Source organism: Lepus europaeus, chromosome 5 (assembly GCF_033115175.1).
Source record: "Lepus europaeus isolate LE1 chromosome 5, mLepTim1.pri, whole genome shotgun sequence".
NCBI lineage: Eukaryota > Metazoa > Chordata > Mammalia > Lagomorpha > Leporidae > Lepus > Lepus europaeus.
Window position 1 is genome coordinate 124,155,119 of NC_084831.1, and position 8,856 is coordinate 124,163,974.

Sequence of the window (8,856 nt, forward strand, 5' to 3'; positions counted from 1 at the left end):
TGAAAGCACTCCATTTATAAGTAAACTTCTTAGACTGTGTCACAGCTGCAATCAACTACTAAGCTGTCCTGCTTGCCAGATGCTCCCCTGCTTCACGTTCAATAAATCTACCTCTGCTCACTCCATCCAGCTGCTCAGTGAACTCTTTCACTACCAGCAACACCATCCTCAATCAGTCGCTTCCCTGACATGATATGTTCCTTCACTGGAAGATTTTAGAAAGTTTCCCTGTAACCACATCATAATGCATATAGGTGAGAAGTTTTTTGTTCCATCAAGTTTGGCATACCCCATGCATTTTGATGTGAGTCCATTCATCTCTCTTTAATTCCTGGAGAAACTTTTTTATCTTTTATTCAAATATAATTTATCTATCTCCTTCCAGATGTATCTTTGCTATTAGCAGTTCTACTACCTAAGTGATGATAACCCTGTACTTCTAATTTTTTCTGTTATAGTTTTTATTTTTTGTTGTTATCTTTTTCTTTTATTTTGAGAAAGCCACTCACTCTGGTCCTGTAACTAAGAATTACACACATCTTTTTTCATGCCATAGTCAATTGTATTCATTTCTCTTTTTCCTTAATATCACAATTTATTATGGAATAATTGGGTTCATTGCACAACATGAAGGCTGCATATTGCTATAAAGTCACTGTGAGGAAACACTAGATGAAATTAATATATGCATGTATAGAAATTGAAAATTTTATATCATACATTGGTTTTCATACATCACAAATTCAACACTCTTTAATGCTAAAAAATAAATACTACAAAGGAATTTCCTCAACAAACAAAGGACATTCACAAGAACAACAAGTGAATGGTAGTTAATATCAATAACAATTATGAAGGACTAAACACATTTCCTTTGATCAGAATTAAAGTAAGGATAATTGAGCTCATCACCTTTATTCTACATTTCATGACAGTTCCTATCTAAAGCAATAAATAGAATATTTTCCACCTTAAGCTATTCATAGACATAATGAAAATTTGAATAGTTTCCCTCACTTTCCATTTGTGAGCTTTCTGTGTAGTGACCATTACCTAAAAGTCAAGAAAAGTGCACTCTTTTTCATTTATTTGATTCGTATATTAAAATTCCAACTGCAGTACCGGGATTTGAAAACATTTTTACAACTTCTTTTTATTAGGATCAGTAATCTATTTGTTGTTTCCTTGGGGACCAAGAGAGGGTTTACATCACAAGCCTTGGTTTCTAGTAAAGTTGAAAAGATATTCATAATCATGATGTTTCCAGTCATGCATGTGTCTTTGCTCTGGAATTGGGATTGGAATCCTCTCTAACCTCCTTAATGCCCCTCTCTACCCTTGACCTTAAAAGCAGCTCAATGTATCTCATAAGAAACAAACTGAAGGAGTTTAACAAGCTATCCTGAGAACTCAAAAGTGTTTGTGATAGTCACAGCAAATCTCCTTGATTTTCTTTTTTTAAGATTTATTTATTTATTTAAAAGTCAGAGTTAACAAGAGAGAAAAGGTGAGACAGAGAGAGAGAGAAAGAGTTCTTTCATCCGCTGCTTCACTCCCCAAGTGGTTGCAACGGCCAGAGCTGCGCCAATCAGAAGCCAGGAGCCAGGAACTTCCTCCAGGTTTCCCACAAGGGTGCAGGGGCCCAAGGACTTGGGCCATCTTCTAATGCTTTCCCAGGCCATAGCAGAGAGCTGGATTGGAAGTGGAGCAGCCGGGACCAGAACAGGTGCCCATATGGGATGCCAGCACCATAGGCAATGGCTTTACCTGCTATGCCACAGCGCCGGCCCCTCCTTGATTTTCGTCGACTCACTCTGGCTTTGATGGAGTTCCATGCAACTTCCAAATTCAGATTTTGACTTTTCTGTGATCCTAGTTTTAATTAATTTAATTACTTTTCTTCTCCCTTCAGATGATTTCAGATCATTTACCAAACTTACTCATCTTTGGGATCCTTTCTCCATAAAGGTTCTCATCCTTCTTGAAGATCAGTTAATGGATTACCATGTTACATCTGCTTATTGATTCTACTTACTGTACATCTTCAAGTTAGAATTCTCCATAGTGCACTCAGTGCCCTTAACAACAGAAAATAAGTAGTGCAAAAGAGGTTTTTGTCAGCCCCTAAACTCTTTTAAATATGCATTCTCAGAGTGTGAAGGCCACACTGTTATAATCCATCTGTGTTTTCTGTGTATAGTTCAGGATATCAAGGGTAATAATAAGATCTTAGTCATAAGTAAGTGAGCAATTAGGGCAAAATTCATTTTCAAAAACTCTGAAAAAGATGCATATATATATAATAACAATTATATATATATAATGATGTCCCTTTATGATGCCTCACATATGCCAATTATGTGACTTTGTCACATACTTCAAACCACAAGCAACCTCACATCAGACCTTTCTACATCTTGGAGGTGCTTGAGTACTCGTGTTGATAAATATTTCTACCAAGATCTCTTGCTACTACTGGTACTGGGTCAACAGAAAAGAAGAGAGAAGTTGCTGGCAACTTCAGAGTTCTCATTTGATATTTGAGCCTCGTTTAAGGAGCTTTGGTTTCTACTGACCCACACTTTAATTTTATGGATATGAAAGTTTTAATGTAACTCCTTTCAACTACAGATGTTTGTAACAACAAAAATATTTTAGAGAAAAAATCAGCTCTAAATTTCCATCGTGACTAAGGTATTTATAAAAAAGGAAACTACCTAGTCTCTCTTGCTAAAGAAATCAAAAGCCAAGAACATTAGAAGTACAGGAATTACTATTCTGTAATTCCTCTCTCCTTGGAGATAGCTCAAGACGACAAAGCCAGAACTAGCGAAGGTATTAAATGATTAACCAGTGTTATGTTTCCTGTTACATTTGAAAATGTTTCATTTCCTGCTGCCCTTCTCTCATGAGATGTTAATATTTTAGTTTCAATTTTGAGAACTTTACTGATTTCTGATCCTACTCTTTGAAGCAACCAGTGATTCCTGTATTTCTGACATAGACCTTAATATCTAGTCTATTGCAGAATAAGTCCTGAGATAAGAGAATTCTGTGAGGTTTTCTTGGAAAGACAAATCCAGGTACTGCATTTATAACCAAATCACCAGAGGGAAATCAGTTTTAGTTTTGCCAGGTGGTAGAGTAAGGGATATAGGCTGTTATAAACTACACTCAGAGCATTAAAACTGTAGAATTTTTATTCTAATCTTTCACTTAGGAAAATAATAGACGTGTTCTATCACAACTGAGGCCTGAAAATAGGGAAATACATTTGGCCAATTATAGACTTTGAGTTAATTCTTGGAGTGTCTATTAATATAAGTTGATATTTAGAAGAGGGCTTTGGTTTTCTTGACTAGAGGGTGCATAGGAAACTTGGTAGCTGCAGTGGGTAAAGTACAAGATAATGGTATGAAAAATTATCATGAAATGCTATTAAGGAAAAAGCATATCTGGACATAAAGCTGTATTAAATGGTATTACCCCAATTTTACCAAGCATGAAAGAAACATACAAATGTAAATTAAAATGTCTCAATTTTACAAACACAGTTATTCAAATGCATGGTATCAACAAATCCATACATTTTTGTCTGCTAATTATTTATTGAGGGAAACAACCAGGTGAATCCCAAACATCTAACTGTCAAAAACTATGCAGACTGCAATACCAGATTGTTTAAAAACAAAGGTGATATGTTAGGGTTTCCTCCATTACTGCCACCCTTCACATCAAGTGGGCATGGCTTAGTAAAAATTCTTCAAAGTCAGAGTCTAAGTCCTTGCCTTGCTGGTTTTTAATCTGATTTTTCTTCTAGCAAAGAGAGTGCACCTCGGTAATGGTGGCAGCCCCCTTTCACTTTTTGTCTTCACAGACGCATTCAAACCAACAGAAGGTATGGGGGATCAGCATTACAGTCTACCAAGTCTCCGAGCAGTAGGGTAATTGAGAAGGGAGATAGTTGGGTGCACTTAACCTCCCACACAGAAGCACATGTACATATACAGGAATATGGGGTAGACAGCATCAGCACTTGGAGGTTCTCGTGGTGTTCTCCAGCTCCTCAGCACTGAGGCCAATTCTAGACTCACATATGGCCTGTAGCTCCCCACTGTTATCTTAATAAGAGGACAGCAGATCACTTCCTCCACCCTAGGTAAACACCAATCACTACATGACAAGGGTGTCACCCAGGCCATAAAGATAGTCTTTCTGCAGCTTTAGTCAGTTGTACAATCTCTTGGCAATCTTGTAGATGGGAAGAATATCCAGTCTTCACCATCAACCTTCACAGGAGTCTTTCACAAACTGCTCCAAGAACTTGGAGATTTGATCAATGTCCTTGATGTCCAGGAGGGAGGTGAAGAAGAACTTGCCCTTAGTCTTTTCAAAGTTCTCACAGAGTAGCTGTCAGTGTCAGACATGGACTCATGGGAATAGGGACCCTGTTGAAGTAGATGAAGTCAAAGACTAACACATCTGACAAACATTCTTGTGTTTGTGAGTGGTGTTTTCTTGAAATAGCTGCATTTACTTGTTTTCCTAGTCCCAAGCCACAGCTTTCCTGTGCAGAATGAAGGATTTGACCAATGAAAGTTTTATCTTGGGAATGTAACTGGTGATGTCAGAGCACTGTCTGTATTGTCTCCCTGATTCCTGCTGAAGGTCTTGACCTCCTCCACCTTCCACAACATGCAACAGTGCCTTCTGCCCATCATATCTGTATTGGAAGGTGAAAGCTGCCTCTTCAAAATATTTCAGGAAACCACTGTCACGCAGGGTGGATGTGCCTATATCGGTTTCGAAGTACCCTGAACTCAGCCTTCAGTGCCTTAGGAAACGTTCAAGGACCTCCTCCAGCAGCCTAGGGATGATCCGGTGGAGGTCGGGCACCTCACAGAAGGTCTGCATCAGAAGCGTGCCCTACTCCTCCAGCTATGACTTTTTGACCTCTGTGGTCTTGTCCTTCTTAGCATCCACCACAGCTGGGGGAAATTTTAGAGCCTGGATGAGGGTGGCCAACTCTGCCAGTCTGAACCTCAGCCATCCCCTTAGGGACCAAGCCATGAACTGGGTTTCTGAGAGCTGGCAGGCAACAAAGAGATCTTTACCGATGTCCATTTTCTTGGCCATGACATGAGGAATTTACTCCCCTTTACTGCTCAGGCCCCAGGCCACCTGCCTCCAGGCCTCTACCCTAGAGAGTCATGTGGGGCCACCACTTCATTCTGTTCCTTCAGCACCACCTGTGTAGAATATTCTGTCTCCCAGCTGGTGCACATTTCCTTCTCAGGCTTCTTTATTTTACTCTCTTTCTTTTGATAGAAAAATGAGCTTTGCTGTCTGATGACGCCAGAGTTGCTCGCTTCCTGTCCTATTCATGTCTTCTCCTATTAGGTGTTTGTACTTGTGCAGGCCCCACTGGCCACTGCCCTGTTACCACACTGTAACAGGCTCAGTGCGCTCCCGCTGACCCAAATTCATGCCACAAAATTCGCCTCCACATTTATTTTTAACTTTTACTTTAGCTCCATTCTGCAACAGGTGTGAAAGACTGCATTTCAGTCATTTTGTGCCTTCTGTCTGCTTCCCTCAATATCAGAGATAAACCTTGGTGGTGAGAGTTTGTAGGAATGAAATAGCTTTTAAATGTGTAGCTACCATTTGGAATGCCTTAGGCTTTCTGCATAACATAACATACATAAACATTTCGTGCTTGTCACAGGGAGTAACCGATGGAGTTCTCCAGTGTTCAACAGAGCTGTCACATAGAGTGAGCAGAGTTAGATTTTTTAAATACACTGCAAGGGAGCACTGGGTAATCAGGATAGCTAGGGACTCGTGGACTGCTTCCCAGAGACTACAATCGGGGATAAATATCTCTATATAAATGAGTTAGATGGGTTTTTCCATCACTAGTGACTTCCTTAATGCCTTTCTCTAACCACTTCCTTGTTGCTGGGGATTTTCTCTAATGACTTCCTTTTTGCCAAGCACCCAGGTGACCTCCACACTGTGTACGTGAAAGGAATGTAAATATGTCAGCATTCTCTAAGCCTTAGTTTGAAGCATTTTGTTTAAACTTGTTAACCACGTTGGTCAACTTTTCTAAATAATTTTCCATTTGTTTTTCCTTATTTTGTTCAGTAAATGAAATATGCTAAAATTTTGAAATATAAGCATGATCATGTGAAACTTTTCATTCAATTGTCAGAATTTCTAATCTAGTATTGTATATCTAGTATATGTATATATTTTATTTTTATATTACAAATACATATAAAAAGCATGTGAGAAATCTACTTGATAGTACAGTGTGTATATGTCACTGCTTAAAATAGCAATGTAAATAATTATAAATATATAACAGTAAACAAAGTTTAAACTACTACTTTATACCTGTGTAAATATTGCATTTTAATATCATATACACATATCAGGACAAAAAAAGAAATATGCTACATAATAAAATATGCATTTATTGCTATTAGGAAGTATATACAATGATCAGTATGCTTGGGTTCCAAGAATCAGTGTTAAAAAGAAAATCCAGGGCTGGCACTGTGGCACAGCAGTTTAACACCCTGACCTGAAGTGCCAGCATCCCACATGGGCGCTGGTTCAAGTCCTGGCTGCTCTACTTCCGATGCAACTCTCTGCTATGGCCTGGAAAAGCATTAGAAGATGGCTCAAGTCCTTGGGCTCCTGCACCCATGTGGGAAACCGGGAAGAAGCTCTTGGCTCCTGGCTTTGGATTGACGCAGCTCCAGCTGTTGCGGTCAACTGGTGAGTGAGCCAGCAGATGGAAGACCTCTCTCTGTCTCCACCTCTCTCTGTAACTCTTTCAAATAAATAAATCTTTTTAAAAAATCCATGGATGTTCAATCTTCTTATATAAACATGTTTGCATATAATCCATATATATTCTCATGTATACTTTAAACTATTTCTAGGTTAATTATAATATTCAATACAACATAAATGTTACATAAATAGTTATTCTTACATAGTATTGTTTAAGGAATAACAAGAAAAGTCTATATATGTTCAGTACAGATGCAGTTTTTTTCCTGAGTGCTTTCGATCTATGATTGCTTGCATCCATAGCTGTAGGATCTGTACATAGAGAAGGTTAACTGTTATTAGAACTGCTGTATATCCCCAGGTCTTAAATCTTGCATTATTGTGTAGTGAAGCTTCAGCTCTGATGACACTCATTATTGTGTGTTCTATTGAAAACTAAACTAATTGGGACAAGATACTCTGTTCAAGTTACAGTTCTAAGATAAAATATCTAACATTTTAAAATTATTATTTTAATTGCACAAGTCTATGGATATATAGTACAATAATTATCTCTGTATTCAGTGTGTGATGATCAAATCAGGTCAGTTACCTTTCCATACCCTTAAAAGTTTCTTAAAATTATTGAATGGAGGGCCAGGCACTGTGGCGTAGCAGGTAAGGCCACGGTCTGCAGTACCAGCATCCATATGGGATTCAAGTCCCGGCTGCTCCACTTCTGAACCAGCTCTCTGCTATGCCTGGGAAAGCAGGAGAGGATGTCCCAAGTTCTTGGGCCCCTGTACCCTTGTGGGAAACCTGGATGAAGTTCCTGTCTCCTGCCTTCATCAGCACAGCTCTGACAGTTGTGGCCAATTGGGAAGTGAACCAGCAGATGGAAAATTTCTCTCTCTCCCCCTCTTCTTCTCTCTTTGTGTAACTCTGACTTTCAAATTAATAAATATATCTTTGAAAAATTATTGAATGGAAAGAGTGCAGATTCAGAGAAGAGTCAGAGAGAAAACAGCAGAGGAAACTCTAAACAAATTGGATGAACACAATGTACATAAGTGGAGGGCAAGGACATGCACAGCTTAGGACTCCAGCAGCCAAGAGCCTACACAAGCATTGGAGAGTGAGGTGAGACCAGACTGCAGCAGACCAAGCTGCCAAAGTTCAAGACACCCCCAAAAGAACACTAAACTTCAATACTAGATTGTGAAGATCATGAGATTGAAGAAATGCCAGAAACGGAATTAAAAATGTTGATCATAATATTACACAGGAGTAATCAGAAGCAAATGCTAGGATAAGAGAGGGAGGAGATGTACAGTTCGGCACATGCTCATTCGGACTTACCCCTAATGATAGAGTTAGAAATATGCCAGGGGATTCCAATTCAATCCCATCAAGGTGGCATGTACTGAGGCCATCTCACTAGTCAAAGTGATCAGTTTCAGTTCATAATTGATCATAATGATAGGATGAACAACAATGATAATAACAATAATGATAGGATGAGCACATAAACAAGATTAGTGTCTGCTAATACTAACTGATAGAATTAAAAAGGAGAGAACAATCCAACATGGGAAGTGGGATACACAGCAGACTCATAGAATGGCAGATGTCCTAAACAGTACTCTGGCCTCAGAATCAGCCCTTAAGGCATATGGATCTGGCTAAAAAGACCAGGAGAGTATTTCAGGCATGGAAAGCCAAGACACTCTGGCAAAAAAAAAAAAACCTAAATGAAAGATCTCTGTGAGTGAGATCCCAGCGCAAAGAATGGGCCATCAAAGAAGGAGGTACCTTTCTCTGAAGGGAGGAGAGAACTTCCACTTTAACTGTGGCCTTGTCTAAATAAGGTAAGAGTTGGCAAACTCAAGAGGCTTGCATAGTCTTGGCAGCTCAGGACAAGAGCCTCGGGTGATTACTGATGTCATAAATAAGAGTGTTAATTGTTAAATCAACAACTGGAGTCACTGTGCACCTACTCCCCATGTAGGATCTCTGTCCTTAATGTGTTGTACTATGTGAATTAACTGTATAACTAGTACTCAAACAGTA